The sequence below is a fragment of the Sus scrofa genome, chromosome 2 (genome assembly GCF_000003025.6).
Source record: "Sus scrofa isolate TJ Tabasco breed Duroc chromosome 2, Sscrofa11.1, whole genome shotgun sequence".
In the NCBI taxonomy this organism is placed as follows: domain Eukaryota; kingdom Metazoa; phylum Chordata; class Mammalia; order Artiodactyla; family Suidae; genus Sus; species Sus scrofa.
The window spans coordinates 112,476,480-112,486,934 of NC_010444.4; positions in this window are offsets into that span (position 1 = coordinate 112,476,480).

Consider the following 10,455-nt stretch of genomic DNA (forward strand, 5'->3'; position numbering starts at 1 on the left):
TTTAAGTATATTTTAAGAATTTGTTTTTTTGCTTTGTTCTCTTTTCCAGTTCTTTTTATTTTATATTTAGGATTCTTTCCATTACAAATCACTGAAACCCCATTTCAAATTTGCTTAAGCAAAAAAAAATGAAATCTGCTGACTCTCATAATTGAACAAGACAAGGTATTCTGGATGCAAGCAAGGAATGATCCAGAACTTGGATGGTTTTATCTGTAATTTTTTTGTTATTGGATTTTTTTTCATCATTTCTCAACTTGCTATCCTCAGTCTTGGCTCCATTCTCATGGCTTCTAACTGACTGCCAGAAGCTCCCTTGGCTGCATTCTTCTAAGTCCAAGTATTCCTCACATGTCCTGACTGGGATACACTTGAATTAATTACAAATATTAAAGGAATGTGATATGTTGGCTTAGGTTTTGGTCACATACTCTACTCCTAGAATTGGGAAGAGAGTAAATTCTACTAGGTTCACATGAGCTAACTGGCGGAAAGGAGATTCTACCAACTTATAGCCTGGATTCCAAGCAATGAAACAACAGATTTTCCTGATAGTTTATATAGAACTCAACTAGTGATGCCTGGAAATAATTTCATACAAAATAATAAACTCTTTTTGTTTTCTAATTTTTCTCTGCTAATTTCACATGAACAAATATTGACTATCAAAACCAAGCCATTTTTTTCAGTGGTCTATAGATAAAACATTACACATTTCGTAGTCACTCTGAATGACTGGTTAAATGACTTATTCTCCTGATCAACCCACAGTAAAGCACCCACAAGATTCCACTCTCTAGACGTGTACATCAGGAAGGGACGTGAACATTTAATCAATTAATATTTGCTGGCTAATACTTTGACATTTACAAAGGCTGGGCACATCTGCATGAAACTCTAAAATAAAATTGGGAAAATGATCAAGAATAAGACTTTATGAAAAGAAGCCAATTTAACCCAAAGAATAGATCCATTTCTTAACCATTTTGAGATTTCTTTTTGTCTCCCTACCATGTGAAAACTATTGTCAGTTCATTCCACCCACTACCAACCAAACAAATAATTCCATTTCATGGACAAATGATTGGTAAAATATTTCATTTTTCAGTAAATCATCTAAGCATCTTGTGGAACTATGCCTAAACAGATAGAAAATTCAAACCCCAGTTTGTTTTGTGTTATAAGTATTTTTTAAAAAAACAATCAGTAATGTTTATGTAAAGAGGAAATATGCCATAGAGGTTTAAAGGTCCTGCTATGGTGTCAGACAGCCTGGCTTCAGATCCTAAGTCTATAATTACTTATTGTGCTTCAATTTCCTCATCAGAAAAAATGAAAATAATAATAGTAACTGTCTTATGGGGTTGTTACAAGGATTGAAGGAGTCAGTCCATATGAAGTTGATAGAAGCTCCTGTTAGTGACCAAGAGTGTTACCTATAACCTCCTTTTATTTTTTTTTTCTCTCTCTCTCTCTCAATTTTTTTTTCACTTTAAGAAATGCTATTAAATTGTTTTATGGGCATCTCGCTTCTATGTAATGCATATTACAAACTGGTCCAGTCATGACTGAGATACAATCACCAAAGAGGTGCCTTGACAGAGATGGAGTAGCTGACAAGTTGCTAAACACAATGTTAAATTGTTTGTTATTGTTGAGGAGTGGGAAGCTTCTCTTTTAAAAGACTCCCAAGTTTAAAGCCAACATGATTAATATGCACAACAGACAGACTAGTTTATATAGCCAGAGACACTGAGGTCACCCTGGATAATGGAAGAGCATGCTCATTCCTGAGCCTGTAGTGACACATATTTATATGCCTACGAGCCCAGGCACCTCAGGCTTGTCAAGAAGAGGTGCGTCTCTAAGGCTGTAAAGATTTGAACCTTACAAATGAGCATCATGTAGTCATAAGCATTTGGATGAGTCATGGCCTATTTTATGGGTGTAGCTCATCTTCAAAGAAAGATTGAACTGACCATAAACATCAGATCATGGAACATAAGCTTTTCCAAAGGCTTCTCATAAAAAATACAATAAAAATAAATACAGCTATTGCCTAAAATTCAGAGTCTCACATAGATTTATGGTGAATCTGATGCATCATTGCTCATCTTCTCTTTTTGGATGATGTCTTTACCACTAAACTGAGTTTCTAAAATGTTGATGAAGCTATTTGTGTTAATGTACAGAATGGATTGTAGGAGATAACCTCAATACAGCATAGGACATGAGAGAATTTGAAAACATTTGCATTTCACTGTGTTTTCCAATTTTTAGGTGACTATCAGAAATCTTGTTGACAGTTCTGGGCCTCTCAACATGTAATCTGACATAACCTCAATAATATTCATACTTGAAGTGGTCAAAATGCAAAATATTTCATGATTAAAAACAAAAATGCATTTGTATAACCTTCTGAGGGTTCTCAAATGTCATATAAATTAGAAATTTTATTTTTTGCCAAATTTTCATTAGTCCTTTAGGTAGTGCCTCAGCTTGCAGGAAAGAATTACAGGCACATGGGAAATAATATCCAAAGTTTAAATATATATATACTTAACCCTCAATTTTCTGAAACTAGACATGAAGATCATTTTCATGGAAAATATAAATGGCGTTTCTGATAGCTCTCAGTAAATATGAAATCAATTAACACATACAGTTTAGCATACCTATTAATTCCCCAGCACCCCCTAGGTTCTGTAGGAAATTTAGAATAACTTTGAGAGGCAATCTCTATACCCTAAGAGCACATATTTCATTGGGAAAGTTATATTTTGGGCAAACAACATCAAACATCATGAGGCAGGCAACAATTCATGGGGGTTATAAATTAACTTATTGTTGAGGTTTGGAGGAAAAAGAAAAGAGCAAGGGCATAAGTCTGGTAAAAATTCAGCAAAATTGCATGGAGAAATAAGTTTGAAGCTTAATGGATTTACAGAACCCAGAGGAAAGATGAACAATGATGTCTTTTGATAGGGGATTGCCAATAGGTTATGTAATTAATTGGCCTAAATAACAATAATATCATTAGAAGATGAGTAAAGAATAGAATTGATTCTTGGAAAAATCCTATGTTTCCACGATAAAACAGGAATAAGTCAGGGGTCACTTTAGGATTTCAAACTTAGATAGCTTAGAGAAGATATTTATTAGAGTCATGGGAAATTAAAAAAGAGTGCTCAAAAGCAAGAAGTTCCATATCACAGTTGAGGTAAAAGCAAGATATCTCATTGTTGATGTCTGATACACAAAGGAGAGCAATACAGGGGAGTAGAATTTGGGAGAGGGATCTGTGAGTCATAGGGTGAAAATTATATTACTAATGTTTTTCCAATGCCATTGACTCAATAATGTTCAATATCTCCCCTCCCACCATCCACCCCAGGAACAATACTAGAGTGCTTTTATTTTTTAAAATGAACTACATCCTACCACTCTGGAGTTATTATTACGATTTTGTCCACATCAAAAATTATTCAACTTAATGGATCATAGCCAATTGAGCCATATTATCTAAACATCCCTTCACCCAGTATCTTTGGAGTTTATCAGAATTGTGCATTAGATGTGCCAGATTTTATTTTTTTTATGAAGTCGGGCATGCTACTATAAGCTGACCTAATGTGATTCTAAAGCATTAATATTTTACATACACTATTATTTCATGTACGTGTATTGAAGCATAAGAAAATCTCAATGTTTTTAGTTCTTCTTATTCCTTTTATCTGAGGCTTAGCTGTTATGACGAAGCAATTTTATGCATCCATATTTTAAAAATCCAGAATATATATACCCCTGAAATGTACAAAGAATTATTTAAAACTATATTGTATTTTCTAATCCTGGCCAAATTATTTGAACTTTCATCAGACACTCAAAAGAATCAGAGATAGATACCCTAGGTGCTTCAAAGCAAGCCTAGATTTAGTGGCTGAGGAGTAAGGACTGGGGGGAAGAATGTTATGTATGTGAACCATAAATGAAGCATTTTGGCAAATAGCATTTCCCTGCCTAGAATCTTAGACCTCTGGGTTGCAGGGTACCTTAGAGATCCTCTAGTGCTCACATTTCTTAGGAAGGATTAAGGCTAGGGAAAATGCAGAGGAATTCTCTCAGGGGAATCTCTTTATTGTGCTGTTCTGCTCCCACTTGGAACATAAATTTAGGCTTTGGATTTGAGTATAAAAGATAACATTCAAAAATTACTACAAAACCTTCATTACTAAGCTTGACACTCTTTTCCCTAAAGAAACTTTGAAGGATTATTAAGTAGAAAAAAGTCACAAAAATAGTAATGAAATTGCTAGGATCGGTGTTACCTTTTGTAGCTGACACTCCTAAAGTCTTTTGAAGGAACTCCAGCTACAAATGGATAAAGTCCATCTCTAACTAGCTGCCTGCTCAGCCCCTCTAGACCTGACTCCCCTTTGCTAAGCCAGATACTCTTAACCTCTTATCCAGCCCCACCATTCTATAATTCCATGCATGTTCTCAAGTCTCATGAAGCCTGTCAAAAAGGTTCATGATGGCAGGTTCCTGACTTGGTTCACAGCCAGGGTTCCAATTTGGCAGTATTATGGGTGTGTGAATGATTGTTAGTGCCTTGATAATAACTCCTTAAGCTTCGAGAAGCCTGCTATCCAAAGCACTTACTTAACATTTGATCAATTCATGAGTGTAATGTAACAATCCATGAAAACAATTTGAATACTAATTTGTCAGAGTGAAAAAAATGCAAGAAATTAAGTGTACCTATTAACCTACAAATGACAGTTTTAACCAGTAGATGCAGTCCTATGCAAATCTGTAAGAAATTTATTGCCATGTATTTTAATTTCACCTAGGCAAGGCTATTTGCTTCAGTATTCCAAATCAGGTCATGAACTATTTTCCCAGGTTTCCATGCTATTTGTTTGCATTGGGGAAGAAAAAACTTGGAGAACATATGCAGTTATTCAATTTCTAAAAGTTTTTTTCAGAACCAAAATCATCTTATTATTAGATAAATTCCTTTCTCCTTCCACCACCCTCACCTGCCACCTACACATATATTGTTGGAAAAGTAGAAAAACAGAGGGGTTGGTAATCATTGCTAGAGGTTTTGTTTGTTCATCTTATTACCTGGAACACCAGATTGCCCACTTAGACCACTGAAATGTATTCTTACATGGGTCGGATCCAATAAACATTTGAAAATGAGACTATGTCCCTCTCCTCAGTGATCCCTAAAGCAAGAGACCCATTTCCAGCTTCTGAATGCTTTACAGCTCCACCAGACCTGTGTGGCCCCTAGGCCTGTGGAGGATACAGTGAGTCCTCAGAGTAAGGGAAGCCCTGTGTCAGCACATGCCGAAAGCAGCAGCTGAAGCCCTGTCTACACTGGTAGCAAGACAAACTATGCTGGAAAACTGGTAGCGAGCCCTGCTCTCAGGTCAGTGTTTGCCTGTTCATTCTCTAAACCATAAGGCTTGCTTCCTCCAGCTTGCACTTTCTTCCTTGTGCATTCCCCTCAGATTCTGGAATGCTTTACAGCATTTCTTCACCAGGATAAATGGAACAGCTACAAGCACTGTCCTTACACTTGAGTTCTAAGCTCAGCTCCGAGTGTCTCTTTCTCTTCAGTACACTTTCCACACTTTCCTGACTGCTTTCTTCTTACTTGATGGCGTTTTTCAGTTACTGTGACTCTTCATCACTCCACATCTGTCTAAGGAGGGGCGGGTTTAAACGCCGAGTATCTCTCTGATAAAAATCATCATTCTTTAATATTGAACGAGAACCAGCAACGCAGAAGGCCCATTCAGGCTCGGAACCACTGTCTCACAAGGACAAGCTTGTTCCACCTCGACCCAGATGATGATAAACATAGGCTTCCACATTTCAGACTCTTGGATCTGGGAAACAACTCAGCTGAAATTTATAGACAGTGTGTAATGTGAAGCCTGGCTAAAAGGAAAGCTGCCCCTGGAAAAAGATAGACGATTTTAAACAAGGCTAATTTAAAAACCCGAATCAAAGATAAATCAGCTCTCTGAACTGAGAGGGGCAGCCTCCAAGGCAGAGGTCCACACGGCCCACCAGCGGAGGAGTCTCCCTCCATCTCCGCCAAGAACAGAGGCAGGCGGCTGGGAGGATCCCTTGCGAGCTCTCCCTGGATGTCCGGGAAAGGAGACTCCAGCCCTTGAAAAAAGGCATTAATCACATTTGATTCCTTGTACCTGAGGAAAAAAAAAAAAAAATCGCTATCTATGGGATCTGATTTTTTTGTGTTTCAAACTGGAGAAAGCTTTTATGATGTCTCTTGGTGAAATATAACCACTCTCTCATTCTAAGCAGCCTCTAAATTCTTAAATGTGTGTAAATGGAAAACATGCTGTGGGTTTTTATTCCACCAAGCAGCAAGAAATAAATCAGAACCCCCCCCTTCTCCCACCCCCACTCAGTCTCTCCCTTGATACCTCACAGATGTGCAGCGTTAGAGGGAAGAGCAGAAATGCTTTATAAAATTAATATGTGGAAACTGCTTTATTTACCATAAATGCCTAGCCTGGGGCTTTCTCTACCATGCCCTGTGAAGATATTAAGCTGAGTTCTTGCCTTCTGCCTACCAAAACATCTTCCTCCGTCCCTGTCAGACACAAACGCGGATCTCCATTTTCTGTACAGGAGAGGTGGCTGGTGGTGACGGTGGTGAGGTGGCTGCAAGTTAGTGGTAAACAAAACATTTCCTCCATAATGTATAAAATGTGTAAATCATTTTAGGACCCTGCTGTGTTCAAAGTCCTAAGTAAATATCTGTCATTACTCTAATTGATACTAAACTGAATGCTGGAGACCCAGTCGATGCATGCAAATGCTAGAACTTGCCTCTGTGGTTCATTCATATCTAAAAATATGTCGAAGATATACCACCGAGCTCATGAAAGGCATTTAACTGATTTTAATAGCAGTCATTACATTTGAAAATGAGACTTCCCCTTGTAACAGAGATGAACTGGGAAGAAACAAAGGAGGAGAGGTAACTAGTGCAGCGCCCCAGTGCCCTGCCAGAATTACTGCTCATCATTCTTGCTTTCAGCAGTTAGCCAGCTCCTTTTGTCAAAGACTACCACCATCTAATGAAACAATTAGGGCCTGACAGTTTAAATATGCTATTTTGTTCTTTTCAAGCGTAAGTGCCAGCCACTAAGACAAACTATACCCACCACCTTCCTATCAGCAGAGCCATTGTTATCCCAGATAGAATGCCCTAAAAATAAAATCCATTTTGTATGTGAAGCTTCATCAAGTCAGGTCATGTCTGCTCCTCAGGGCAGACTGCAGTGTACTAATTTCATTATGCTATTTTTAAATGTGGCCTCTTTGGATCTTTTAGTATGTCCTACATAGCTCAACAAGGCGCTGAGTTAATGTTCACGGCTCTCTTGCTAGTCACCTCTGCCCACCCTGCTCTCAACTGTAACCTCAATAGCCTCCCCAGGCCTGGATGGTTAATAAGATGTAGACACACCGTGACGGATGTGTTCACACTTAGATCAACATCACCTATTGGGCATCGTCCAACACAAGAGCTATTAAAGATCAAATTAGCATCAGTTTCTTAAATTCATTATTACAGTTACTCCAGTTTTTTAGACAAATCCATAAAAAGAGAAAGCGGCTTTGTAAGATATTATCTGAAGCTATTTTTGTGTCTCTGTGTACCTATTTCTCTTTTGCCTCTTATATAAAGCTTATTTTTTTCCATTATATAATTAACACATTCATAGGTTTATGGAACATGCAGAAGAGGAGCATATCATTATTCACAACTCTTCTAGTTTTGACTACTTGAAACCCAGCTCAAACTTGATATGCAAAAGGGATAAATTGTTCATGGAATCAGATAGAAGTAGCTTCAGTCAACTAGATTCATTATGGCTCAGATAATGCCATAGCAACAAGATTTCTCTCTATCAGTCTCTCAGTTCTCCTTTCCTTTGTGTCAGCCTATATCTCCAGGAGGCCTTCTCCTCCCAACGGCCCACAACAGCCCCAGGCTTCCATCAGCCCAGCTGAATGACACTAATGAAATGACATCTCCTTCCGCCCAGCTGTTCTAACCAAAGTCTCTAAACTGAGTTTCACTAGCATGGCTTGGGTCGGTGCCCATTCCTACACCTTATCAGGGTTCAGTTTGGCCAGAGGAAATTTCTGCAGATTTTTTGTTATATGCCCCCTCAAAAGCCAGGATTTTAGGTGAACCCCAGATAAACCATATGGACTGAGGAGAGAGGTATCACTCCCCAAAAGAACACCAGGTATACCATCATAAGAAGGAATAGATGCAGAGCAAAAACCAACAGATGTCCACGACAAAGACCTTGTCCTCACAACCTGAAAGAAGAATCGAAAATGCATGCTTCATCCTAGAGGAGATAGAAGATCTAGGACTATTTTTGAAAACTTTGATAAATTTGTACTAAGTGAAATGATAAAATATTTACCACACAAAGATTCGGAAACCATCAGGAGAGAGTGTGGAGAATAATGAGGGAACCATACAGAATAGAGAAAGACAAATGTATGATGAGAAGTCACTAGGGAATAATGTCCACAAAGTCGGGTCTCCTATTGCACACTCGCATTTCAGTATGATGCCTACTGCCTTCTGGCCCTCGTTGTTTCTGATGAGACATTAGTTATTAATCTTCCTGGAGTTCCCTTGTACATGATGAGTCATTTTTCTCTTACTGCCTTCAAGATTTTCTCTTTATCTTTGGCTTTTGACATTTTGATTATGATGTATCTTGCTATGGATCTCCCTGTGTTATCCTACTTTGAGTTTGAAAAAAATAACGTCTGAAAACTTCCAAATTTGATGAAAAATATTATATGACCAGGAAGTTCAACAAATCTATTTTCTGCCTATTTCCTTCTCTCCTGCTCCTTGAGGTGCTGCCTTTACACACATGTTGGCATGTTAAACATGTCTCACATTTCTTTGAGGCCCTGTTTATGTTCTTTCATTCTTTTTTCTCTCTGTTCTTCAGATTATATACTCACTGTTGATTCTTTCTTCTGCCATCTCAAATCTACTTTTGAGCCCTTCTTAATGATTTTTTTTCATTTTGGTTATAATACTTCACTTCAGAATTTCCATCTGATCCGTTTAAGCAGTCAGTCTTTTCACTGACAGTGTCCATTTGATAAGAATTGTCACCACAATTTCCCTGAATTTTTTAGACATGGTTTCCCTCAGTTCTTTGAACATGCTTTTCAGAGATGCTTTGCAGGCTGTGTATACTAAGTCCAGTATCTTGGCTCCACAAAGGCAGTTGTTTCTACTTGCCATTTTTCTGTGTTTGTGTCACTTTCCTGTTTCTGAACACATTCTGTAATTTTTTTTTTTTTTGTCTTTTTGCCTCTTCTAGGGCCGCTCCCACGGCATATGGAGGTTCCCAAGATAGGGGTCGAATCGGAGCTATAGCCACCAGCCTACACCAGAGCCACAGCAACTCGGGATCCGAGCCACATCTGCCATCTACACCACAGCTCACGGCAACGCCAGATCCTTAACCCACTGAGCAAGGCTGAACCCACCAGGGACCTTAACCCACCAGGGACCGAACCCGCAACCTCATGGTTCCTAGTCGGATTCGTTAACCACTGCGCCATGACGGGAACTCCCACATTTTATAATTGTTAATTGAAAACTGGATATTTTAGACAGCACATTATAGCATTTGTGAATACCTATATCCCGTGAGGAGTTGTGGTTGTCATTGTTTGCTTGATCATTTAATGTTTAGTGACTTGGTTGAACTAACTCGGTGAAGTTGATTTCCCCTGTAATGTACAGACTTTGATGTCTACTCATTACTTTTCCTTTATTTTTATCTTTTACCCTAGCTTCTTAGGGATTGTCACGGAGTCTACTTATGGACCAAAGGTTGTTTTAAGCCCCCATGGTCAGTTAGATTTTACCCTTTACTGCTGGGTGTCTGTGTGGCTTAGAGACTGCCATCACAATGTCCCACAATTGGCCAGGGACTAGTAACTTGTAAATTCCCTGTTTAACCTGCTCCTGAGGGGGTGCATGTACACAGTCTTCCAAACTGCTAGGGATGCATATAATTTTATTTGTAAGCCTGGCTTCCTTTTAAGGAGTTCCTCTGGCCCAGAGTACTTTATTGTTCAAGTCAATGTTTGGTCAGAGGTTATGCTTCAACCCCTTGTGCCAGTAAGGCTTCTTCCTGTGCTGAGGGATCAGTATGCAACTTGGAGAATGATTTCAAATCAGCCCAACTCCTGGCTTCCTTCTGAGTAATGCCCTGTACACAGGCACAACCATTTCTACCCAAAGAGTTGTTGACTATGAATCCAAGAGAATTATTTTTGGCTATATCTTTCTATGGTTCTCTCTGTTAAACTTCTGGCTGTTCTGCTCTTTTCTTGTTGCTACCA